This window comes from Crocuta crocuta, unplaced genomic scaffold (assembly GCF_008692635.1).
Source record: "Crocuta crocuta isolate KB4526 unplaced genomic scaffold, BGI_CrCroc_1.0 scaffold141, whole genome shotgun sequence".
NCBI classification, from domain to species: Eukaryota; Metazoa; Chordata; class Mammalia; order Carnivora; family Hyaenidae; genus Crocuta; species Crocuta crocuta.
This window is the reverse complement of record NW_027527951.1, coordinates 884,706-897,053: the sequence shown is the minus strand read 5'-3', so window position 1 is coordinate 897,053 and position 12,348 is coordinate 884,706.

Here is a 12,348-nt window from a genome sequence, read left to right as displayed (position 1 = left end):
AACCTTTTTTCTTCTTTTGTGGATTGGGTAACTCATGTTACTGTTCATATTTAAGCATTCTTAGTGGTTAAGGCTGAGATACAATCTGGAAAAGGGGCCGAAATCTTTGGAAGTTCCAAGAACTGGTGAGGACTCCCAAGGGGCCTCAATAGACTCATATGACTCAATATATGACTCAATAGAGTTTACCGGCAATCCCAGTTTCACACAATCTAACCCTAGGCATCACTAAGACTCTGGCTCAAGAGTCAGATCACTCATCACCCAAGATCTTCTGAAACCACCAGAAGACCACAAACCTAATGGTTACACTCACAACCTCTAGAATGAAACAATTTCAGTTCTAAACTTCCTATAACATGTATTGACTATGTGATCTTGTGCAAATATTAAGCCTCTCAGTGTCCCAGTTACTCGATCAGTAAAGTAGGGATTTTTAATAGTTATCTGCTTCAAAGTCCTGTTATGGGAAAGACATGAATGAGTATATTTAGATGGTCAGGATGATCCCAGAAATTTTAGTTATTAATATTTGCCAAACTGGCTACAATAATACATTGTGAGAACAATGTCCTTAGAAACTCTTAGGGCATACATTTTGAGAATCTCTTCCAGGCTTTTCTTCACTGAAGTTTCGTGTCTACTCAGATTCAGGGTGGCTTTGAATACCTGTTGTCTGATGGGTAAAAATTCTACCGAGAGTAGCCTAAGTTTGTTCAGGTTCAGTTAATATTGAATTGGTCATTGATTTTTATGTTTGTGTATTATACTTGGGAAAATGCTAGGGGGAAAAAAAAAGGAAAGAACCAGATGAAAGAGGAGCCGTAGAATTTAGTAATTAAGCCATTAGACCTGAACAGTAATATTAAGGGAGAATAGGAAAGATATTCGAAGAAGGAAAGGAGCAATAATAGAAAGGGCAGATACCTGACTCATTGACTGAGATAAAGTTCTCAACTCTTGGAGTTATTTTAGCTGAAAAGGATAGAGTCCAGGAGGTCTATGAATTAGGTTCCTTGGGGGAAGGGATGTGAGTAAAAGAACAAATAAAAGAAAAACTTAGAGGTGCTAATGGTTACATAAGCTGGAATGCATATATGGCCCATTCTCTGGTCCAGCATTATGTTTAGCAGATATCAGAGAAATATGACAAATAATGATAACAAACACATGAAGAGAGATAAAACAGGTGTCAAAAGTTCTTTGAAGTGTTTCTTTAAAAGTAGATTGAATCATTTTTTGTTTAACACATCAATTAGTTGTTGGGAATTCAAAGTATTTTCCCTAGAAATACTGTTTTAAACTATAGTTTCATATGAACTACCAAGTATCTATAGCACAAAATACAACTGTGGAGTACTCCTGAAAGTGTTGTTTCTACCACTATGTACAAGGCTTGTATGGTAAAAAAATAAAGTGTAAAATACAGTTTTATTTTAGTAAAAAAATATAAAATAAAGCATGTATAATATACAACCTCAATTCCTATTTAAAGAATTTTTAAAAAGCCACATACCTTTTAAACCATGAATAGAAGATGATTCCTAAAGCTTATGTGTCTGAACTCAACAGTGCCATTAATGTTAAGATGAAATTTGTCATCCTCACTTAAAGTCAGGACTGGTTAAGGATGTCTGGTGTCAGTAATGATAAATACAAGCATGGAATAAGAAAAGACCATTTTTATTTGCATATAATGCAGTGGACATTGGGAAAATCCCAGAAAATAAATGGAAAATTTTTCAGAAATAATGAGCTCTGAAAAGTAGATAGATGACAAATAAGCATACAAAATCGGCTTTCCTACACAATAGAAGTAATCATTTGGAAAATGTTCTCTGATAGATGCATATTACATTCACAATAATCACACATATATAACATTCCTGAAGCTAAGTACCTTTTGGAAACCCATATGAAGGAAATGATCAAATTTTATTAAGTGACATAAGATTAACCCATATAAAAATTTCTATTTTAAGAATATAAATTCCCTCAGTTAATCAATGTAATTTCATGTAATTCTAATTACAATTCTAAATAGACTTTTGAGGAGTAGGATACGAACTGAGCAAGTAATTCAAAATCGTATTTGGAATAATTAACAATAAAGAATAGGCTATAAATTTTTATGAATAAAAGATGAGGGTAGACATTCCATCAGATTGCAAAGACAATTCAATGGAGAAAGTCATTTAAAAATGATCCTGGAATAAGAGGACATATCCATATGGAAAAATCAAAATCAACCTGCACATCTCACGCCATGCAAAATTTAAACTCAAAATGGATTGTAACATACATGTAAATCATAAACATGAAATGTAAATGTATAAATTTTTAGGAGGGAAAAAGCCATAGGAGAAAATCTTTGTGACCTTTAATCAGGCCAAGTCGTCATAAGTATGAAACCAAAAATTCAATTCATAAATTAAAAAATTGGTAAATTACATCTCATTAAAAACTTTTGCTCTGCAAAGGACATTAAGAGAATAAAATGTGAAACCACAGACTGGGAGGAAATGTTTTCAAATCACACATTAGACAATGAATGTGTATCTTGAATCTAAAGAAAACTTAAAACTCAACGGGAAAATAATACTTTTTAATTAACTAAAATATTTGAACAGGATGCTAATGAGGGAAGATGTGAGGTTAGCAAACGAGCATGGGAGAAGATGGCCAACACCATTAGTTATTAGGGAAGTACAATTTAAACAGACAAAGGGCAGCATGAAGAGATGTTTAGAGATATTGGGACTATTCTGTCTCCAGTCTTTCTGGAATCTCTTTCCAGAATTTATGCATGTCTAAATCTCATAGAACTGTATACCAAAAACAATACAAAAAAAATAAACAAAAACCAATGAACTGTATGATTTTTAAGTTTAAAGTTTTAAATATGATAAATTAATAATTGAGTGAATAAAAAAATTACAAGCAAAAAATTGTGGCAAAGAAATTTTTAAAAATCATTTAAATAGGCTAGTCTCCAGTAGTATACCAAAATACCCATGAGAATCTAATATATAATAAAGATGAATTTTCAAATAAGTGGAAATAGATGGACAGTTGAATCATATTGAGACAATTGGATAACAAGGGGGGATAGCCCATACCTAACATTTAAAAAAGTCCCTTTTAAATCAAGTATTTTATGTTATAAAAGAAACTATCAGAAGAATTCTAGAAAAATATTTTTATATTATTAGGGAGAAGAGAATTTTTTCTAAGCATGATAACAAAGGTAGAACTCAAAAAGTAAAGCTGTTAGATTTGAATATACAAATTTCAAAAAATGTGTTAACAAAGTAAATAGACAAATGATGAGCTAGGAAAAAACTTGCTTTTGAAGATTCAGCAGGAACTAGAGGTAGGTTCTAAGGTGCACATTCCATGTTATACAAATGAGCCATTGAACCATAGCACGATCTAATCAAACCCAGACCTTGCATAGAAATCTTCAAACTCATGAAGGCATAGGTGAACACATTTAGAGTAGATAATGTGTGGGCAAGAACACATACATATTTAGAATAAATAGGTTAATATATCCATATTACAGTTGCAAAGGGCTCAAAAGGACAATCTGGACACATTTAAAGTCATTATCGTCTATTACAATTCTACTTTCGAAGTGGAAATAATGCTTATCTTTATTTATTTATTTATTTATTTATTTACTTACTTACTTACTTATTTAAGTGTATTTATTTTGAGAGAGAGAGAGGCTGACAGGGTAAAGGCAGAGAGAGAGGGAGAGAGAAAATCCCAAATAAGTCCTGTGCTGTCAGTGCAGACCTACCTGCACAGGTCTATATCTCACCAATCATGTGATTATGACATGAGCTGAAATCAAGAGTCAGATGCTTAAGTGACTGAGCCCCAATGTTTATCTTTCATTTGAAACGAACAGGTGATGCCTGGGTGGCTCGGTTGGTTAAGCGTCTGACCTCGGCTCAGGTCATGATCTCATGTTTGGGGAGTTTGAGCCCCACATCCGATTTTGTGCTGATGGCTTTCAGCTTGTAGCCTGGAGTCTACTTCAAATTCTGTGTCTCTCTCTTTCTCTGTCCCTAGCCTGTTCTGTTTCTTTCTCTCTCAAAAATAAGTAAACATTAAAACATTTTTAAAATTTAAAACAAATTTGAATTTTATTCTCTCTGACTTTTAAACTAGTCAATGATGGGCAAGCATAAAACTTGGATCTGAATATCTGTATAATTAGAAATAATAGCATCTTAATGTACTTGACCATCCTAAGCATCAATATCACATCATATAGCCATAATCTGAGAATGTGTTTGGTAATTGCTTTATTTAGCCTCTTCTCATGAGAGGAAAAACTCTACCTTAAACCCTAGTTTCAAATAGAGAACATGATTGCTGACTTTACCTCATGTATGGCATCTTTATTCTCTATTGTCCCTCATTAGCTGGTCATCTGGTTTTCCCACCCTGCTTCTTGCCTAACAGTCTAGAGGACACGTGGCTTAAGCCCTGCTTACTGATTTGCATTTTAATTCTATTTAATTTTGGTCCCAGAAATATTGATTTTGTTTTGAATATCATGTACTTTTTATTTTTAAATTTTATGGCTAATATTCACATGTTTGAAGCAATCTAAAAGAAACCTCAGAGTACTAACTTCATTTTCTACTTTTACTAAAAGTGTAAGCTAAGCCTGAGGGAAGAGTATTAATATTATCCACATTCCTTTTTTTTTTTTTTTAACTTTATTCGCTTATTTTGAGAGAGACAGAGAGAGCACAAATGGGGAGGGACAGAGACAGAAAGAGAGAGAATCCCAAGCAGGCTCTACACTGTCAGCACAGACCTGATGAGGGGCTCTGACCCATGAATCATGAAATCATGACAGGAGCTGAAGTTGGACACTTAACTGACTGAGCCACCCATAGACTCCCATAATCTTAATATTGTATGAAAAAGATACTATTAAGTATGAAATCTTTAGAATCCACATCAGTTTTAGATTAGAGTTGCCAAATAAAACATAAAGAATTCGATTACATTTAAATTTCAGATAAGCAATGAAAAATATTTTTGTATGAGTAAGTCTCAACTACTGCATGGAACATACTTATACAAAATTATTTTATTTTTTAATAGCAATTAAAGTCTACCTATATCTGTATCCTGTGTTTTTATTAACTAAATATGACAATCCTAAATTAGGCACAATAAAAGATTTCTTATAATGAGAATTGGGTCATTTGTTGTTGCTGAAGTCTTTAGGCTTTAAACACAAAACTACAGGCATTATAGGTCTCTACTTCCTAGACTTGTGAAAAATAAGCAAGTTTATGTTTGCAAAACATTTAGCACTGTGCTTGACCCAGGAAAAAGTTTCAGAAGTTAAATTACTAATGTATGAAATACTGACTGTATTGAAATTGAAGATAAATACTTCAAATAAAGGAATAAGAAATCAATACAAATTAATGGTTTCCTGGAAATGTGTAAAATGATTGGACTTTAAAAAATGACTGGTATTTGGATATGAGAGAAGCAAAGGAAAACTTCTTACTGGATGCAGTTTGGGAGTCATGGCAAATTTATGAACTAATCATTGGATTTGGAAAAGCCAAAGGGGAGACAGTTTTGACAGGTTTTATGCCATAATACCACGAAACAAATTTGCAAGGGGAAGAAAAAGTCAGATAATGAAACACTCTGAAAGACAGAAAGAAGAATTTGAATTCAATATGGTAGATAGGAGGGAGCCCTTTTCAATTTTTGACCAAAGAAGTAAAATGATGAAATTGGTCCCTTACAAAATTAGTCTGTCCAAAGTATGCAAGATGGATTGGAGGAGCGAGAAACTTTATCAGATAGATCAGTCACAAAGCTATCAATAGTAATCCAGCTATGAAGTGATAGGGACTTGGATTAGCTGGTGACATGAGGACAGGTAGAGCAGGCAAATCTGAAAGATATGTGAGAGGAGAAATGACAAGAGCTGAGGAGGTAAAGGAAAGTCAAGGTGATGTCAAGAATTCTCAAATGTACAGCTGAAAAATGATAATGATGGGGAAAGCAATAAGAAAATTGATAAAACTAAAAAATAAGACTAATTTTAAACAAACTTCAGTGCAGAAAAATAGGTCACTTTTCCTGGAATTACATGTGCGTTTGTGTTTTTCTTTCAATAATCAACCAACGTTGCATAACCATTTGATATTTGGATAACTCTTATTTCCATATCAGATTATCAAGTGCAGGAGACTGTCACCTGGCAGTGTAGGAAATCAGTTACTGATTAAGGAAACAATCTATGTAGACCTCTGTATGCCTGTGCTTATAGAATTATGGTAGAATGAACTGTTCTCATATATAAGACATATTTATTCAACAGTTCAACAATATTTATTCAACAATTCTTTTGGTGTTGTATAAGCTTCTTCCTGGATTTAAGATGTAGCATTGTATCCATTATTCACTATTCTATACCAACATAGAAATGCTAGATAATACCATTCTGGGGCAGAGGATTGTATATATACTACCTTTTTAGTTTTTTTGTATTGTTTTGCTTTGCAATTGTTTTCCCCCCAATATTAAAAAAACACTACATATATTGGTAAGTCTATATGGAAGGAATCTTTATTTCTTCCTGTTCAAATATAGTAACTATTTATAATTTTCAGGGCAGTTTTCCTGCTTGAATTTTTTCCAACAATTTTTATTTTCATCTCAACAAGCAGTGACATCACCAATTTATTCAAACAAAAAACTCTCAATTTTCTTTCCTCCCTTCCTCCCTTCCTTCCTTCCTTCCTTCCTGTCTCTTCTCTAAAGAAATGAATCTGAGAGAAGACGGTTGGGATAGTGATACCGGTGAAAGTGAGAAAAAATAATCAGAGGTTGAGGAGCAGAGAAAAAAATCCATTACTTCCAATTAAATATTTTATTTTTTAATCTTTATTTTTGAGGGAGAGGGAAAGTGGGAGACCACACACCCACATGGGGGAGAGGCAGAAAGAGGAGACAGACGATCCTAAGGAGACTCTGCACTGATAGCAGGGAGCCTGGTGTGTGGCTTGAACTCACAAACCATGAGATCATGACCAGTCAGATGCTTTACTGACTGAGCCACCCAAGTACCCCAAATATTCCATTTTGAGTTCATGATGACCTTCCTTATTTATGAAGCACATTTTTCTAGCAGACCTTTGATATATATTACAGATGAATTTTTGCATGTTTACATGTATCATATCAAAGTAACATCCAAGAAATTTACTTCTGTGAGTAGGAAAAACATGATTGTCCCCACTTTAAGGTCAAGGAAAGTGAACTTTCCTTTCATAAAAATTGTCCACATTCTCACTACTGGTGAGGGGCCTAAAGAAATCCACCTCTTCTAACTTTCTTTGTTGTAATAATTCCAGGCAGAAAAAAAAGAAAATAATCAACAAATGTGGGTGAATTCTTCAGAGAGAAGTGCAGGTGGTACCAATAATCTTTTGCCGGTATTAAATAGCATCTCACAAATGCAACACTCCAGACTCCCAAAAGCCCTGAGAATGGCTCACTTTGTTACCTAGGGATCATTTGATTCCTCCTCTCCCAGAATCCCATTCTGTCATCAAGACTAATCTTAGATAGGTTGCTTTTCAACCTCTCACAGACATTTTCTTCTAATTTTTCTTTTACAAGTTAAAGATAAATTTGGAAGCAAAAGACATGCTTTTTTAGAGAACAAAGCTGGTTAAGGTAAGCAAATTATAAAAGTACCATGCTCTGGATATAAAAATTAGAGATGAACAGAACTGCTTTGAAAATGCCAATTTATTTAATGATGAGTTGCTTTCTACTTTTTATGCAAATTTTCAAATAAGCTACCTCATATTATTTACTCAACAGACTGAGTCTCAAGATGATGAAAGCTCAGTCTCTTCTGCTGTAGAGATGTTAAGAGTACATGTTTTCTTTTCTTCTTGATTTCTTCCTCCTCTTCCTCCTCCTTTTTCTTCCTCCACTTCTGCCAATATTTTATGATGATGATACAACGTGGAGTACTAGATTGGGCAATACTCTCTGGTTACTAGTTATTTTTTAGCCATAAGTGCTATATAAATATGTATTTTTTCTTTTTGATTATCACATGTACTAAAGGCTTCAACATCAGGAATATAACCATCCTGTTCCAATTTTCTAATATATATTACGGGAAAACATCTTGGGTTGTATCCATAGGACATTTTGTATTTGATACCATCTTACTTTTTTTCCCCTTAAATAGTTCATTGTCAAGTTGGTTTACCTATAACACCCAGTGCTCATCCCAACAAGTACCCTCCTCTGTGCCCATCACTCTCCTTTCCCTCTCTCCCACTCCCATCAGTTTATTCTCAGCATTCAAGAGTCTCTCGTGGTTTGTCTCCCTCCCTCTCCCCATCTTACTGAATTTTGAAGGTTGGGGGCTGGGTGAGAAGGAGGAAAAAAAATATTGTTTTGAATGGAGTATTCTGTTTTTGAACTAATGATGATCTCTGTTGCTTGTGAAGCATATTTTTCTCTAGCAGGTCTTTTGATTCTTTCCCCGACAGACTGCTGTATAACATGTTTAATGAACATGACATAGTAGGTAGTAAGCATTCCTGACAGTTCTGAATAAATATTCATCATACTAAAAAAAGCAATGACATTCTATTCCCTTCATCATTAAAGGATCCTGTATGCTTAATTCATTATCTTACCATTACAACAAATTCCGTTGGATGGAATGTCTGACTTGTACTTTTATTTACTCTGCCTAAAATAAATTTTCTTTATATCCTCAAGTGATCAGCACCATTTAAGAATAGGCTCTTGTAAAGTCAAACAACTAAACAAGTGAGGAAGTCCAACAGTCAACTAGGTATTTTAGACAATCCAGTTAGTTCATATGATATAGATTATATATCTATAAGAATGGTTTTATTTTAAACATTCATTTAGGATATTTAAATTGATTAAGGCCTCCCTTAATGTCTTCCAAAATAACACGGGTGTATGGCAAAGATATAATGTATAGTCCAAAAACCTTTTGGTAACCTTGATCTACTTACAACTCAATCAATTTAAAGATAAACTTGAGTTAAATAATGTTGCATGTTTTTTCAAACTAATAAAATAAATAAGTTAAAGGATTTACATGAACTGATACCTTTCATAATGAGATGATCTGACTTAAATTGACATAAAAGATAGAAGAAAATTAAAATATAGCCATAAAGTGAGTAACAACTTTGGAAACACCGAGTTCCTTTCTTCCATTTCAAATTATAGATACTATTGTAGACCTAGGGTGAATTTATTTATCATCTTTTCAGTTAAGATGATAATTTCAAGGTAAAGAGAAAGGCTGAGTACCATTTTAAAGTATCAATATGAGCTTTCAAATAGACATAGTTGAAATCGAAACTAAGTGGAATTTTACTAATGTAAGTTTGAAATATGAATATAAACAACTCACCTATAATGATACAAAAGTTCTTCACCTTCATCTCTACCTTAATGGAAACACAACTTGCTGAAACTTTGAAATGAATCTGTTCTGCAATTTTATAAAAAGAAAATGCTCAGAATAGAAAGTCCCGTCAGTAGCACAACTTTATTGAATTTCTCTAGGGTCAGCATTAGAGCTGGCTACCTTTCAGAGAATATTTAGCAACAGCTAATTAAAAAAGCCAGATGTAGTTCGAATCCAGGGCCATCTGAACTACTCAGAAACAGAGAAAAATAAATAGAAAATGGTAATAATAATTATAGCTATTATAAAAATAATAACTTTCATTGTAAGTTTTCTGTTAGCAGGTACTGTTTTATATAATTTTTTATATATTAACTCAAGGAATTCTTACAACCATCTGAGGAAGAAGACAATATTAGTTTTCATACTTTACATGGGAGAAAATTGGATGCATAGAACTTAAATAACTTTTCTAAGGTCCTACAGTTAAGCTCAAAGCCAAGTTTGACCCCAAAGAATTTGATCTTAGAGTTCACAGTATGCCATACCAAACACATGACCAAAGTTGAGGACTTAGGATAAGTGTAAAGTTGAAGACTGCAAAATTGTTAAACCAGTAAATACCATAATTATATAATAAAATTCATGCATTCATTCAGTTTTTGGTCACATTACTTGAGTTCATTGGATTCCTAATAATCCAGTTCCCACAGGAAATTAGTTCCATACTGAAAAGCAGTCAGCTCCATCTCAAAGACTAAAGGACTAATAATTAATTGGTACTGGAAAAGGGTCTTTTGTCCCCTTTAGTACTTGTTTCCTTACCTGAAATTGAAGGACTCTTATTTGTTCTACTGAAAGATTTTTCAGTCTACTATGCACTTAGAATAAATATGTAGGATATTTGGAGAAAGATATAAAGCCCAAATTGAAGAATTGTAGTGTGGTTGGGAAGATGGATACAAATTCAGCGGACACTCATAATCATGTACTGCTAAGGGCTACTGCAGTGGAAGTGGAAGCAGACCATGGGAGCACATCCATGTTTCGGGAAGGCAGGCAGGTAAGGCTGGAACTGCAAGTGCAGCTTTCTTGGCTGTATAATTCTAGGTAACACAGGTTTGCACTGTATCTGAACAGGAAGGTCACCTGATTGCAGCCATATGCAATGATCTGAGGGGTTCCTTAAAGGACTGAATAGAAAAACTGCAAGTAAAAAAGAATGCTTTTTTTTAATGGTATATGATTTATTTTTTTTACTGTATTGCATTTACTTAGTTTAAACATTATATATATACTGTATACATATTTTTATGTATACATAGTTTTAATTTTTATTTATTTTTGAGAGCGAGACAGAAACAGAGTATGAGCAAGGGAGGGGCAAAGAGAGAGAGGGAGACACAGAATCTGAAGCAGGCTCCAGGCTCTGAGCTGTCAGCACAGAGCCCGTCGCGGGGCTAGAAGTCACAAACCCTGAGATCATGACCTGAGCTAAAATCGGATGCTCAACCAACTGAGACACCCAGGCACCCCTAAAAAATTTTCTAACATAAAACCTATGCTAGTCTATTATATTGCATTATAAGTACATTTAATTTCCAAGAATGAAAAGTCCAGAAGCTTTGGAGAGAGAGAACAAGGTAAATAGCGGGGTTTTGGCAGACCTTTGCACTGAAAGAGAATGCTTTTTAAATGACAATGTACTTTACAAATACAAAATGCGGTTATTTGTTATTATTATATTAAATTACTGCTAATAGATTATACAATCAGAACCATCCTATGCTAGGAGAGTGCTGGAGGGTTAGCCAGAGGAGAAGATGGAAATAAACAAAACAGACACTGTGGATTAGTAGGATATCATCAGCTTTTAAAATTGCACAATAAACATTTGGCATTCTTCATAATCATAATCATTATGGGAGATTATTTAACATTAATTTAGCACCTTGATTTGCTCAGATTCTTTCTTGAAAATAGATTCTAGTATCTCTACAAGAATGTTGAACATTTTATAGAAAGTCCATGGAATTTCAGGAAAAGTTTTTCAAGTGGAATAAATTTTTGAAAACATGTTTCTGACATATTTGAATGTTTCATCTTTACATTATATAAAAATTAGTATTGGCTGCTGTTTTTAAGAAAATTGTAGGGCGGGGCTCCTGGGTGGCTTAGTTGGTTAAGCGTCTGACTTTCGCTTAGGTCATGATCTCGTGGTTCGTGGGTTCGAGCCCCGCGTCGGGCTCTGTGCTGACTGCCAGCTCAGAGCCTGGAGCCTGTTTCAGACTGTGACTCTCTCTCTGACCCTCCCCTGCTCACGCTGTCTCTCTCTCTCCTAGAAATAAATAAAAAAAATATATTAAAAAAAAGAAAGAAAGAAAATTGTAGGGAAATTTTTAAATTTTTAACCTACGAAAAAATTTCATTTACTTGAAAGCACTCTTCAAATGATCCAGCGTGCTAATTCATGAACAAAAAAGGACAAAAGAAATTCTGATACAATTGTTTACATCTGTGGACATTTTCCAAATTCGCCTTTTAGGAAATATTAATATCAGCAGCTGGAAAGACTTGTACTACTTAGGAGTAATTTTTCAAAGCACTCATTGGAGTTTGAAGCCACACTATTTCCATTTTCCTTAATAGAAATCATGTTTCTAACAATCTAGACAAATGATTTGAGAATGTGTGGATTAGAGTTTACAAAGTGAGATTAAGAATTCATATTTAAGGAATGACATATTAACTATAAACCTCTATCTGAACACAGCATTTCATTGCAATAAAAAATTTTTTTTAAAAACCTACATCTAATATTAAAGAATCAGTTCATTTCCCTTAGTTTGGGATTCTCTTCTTTCTTAATT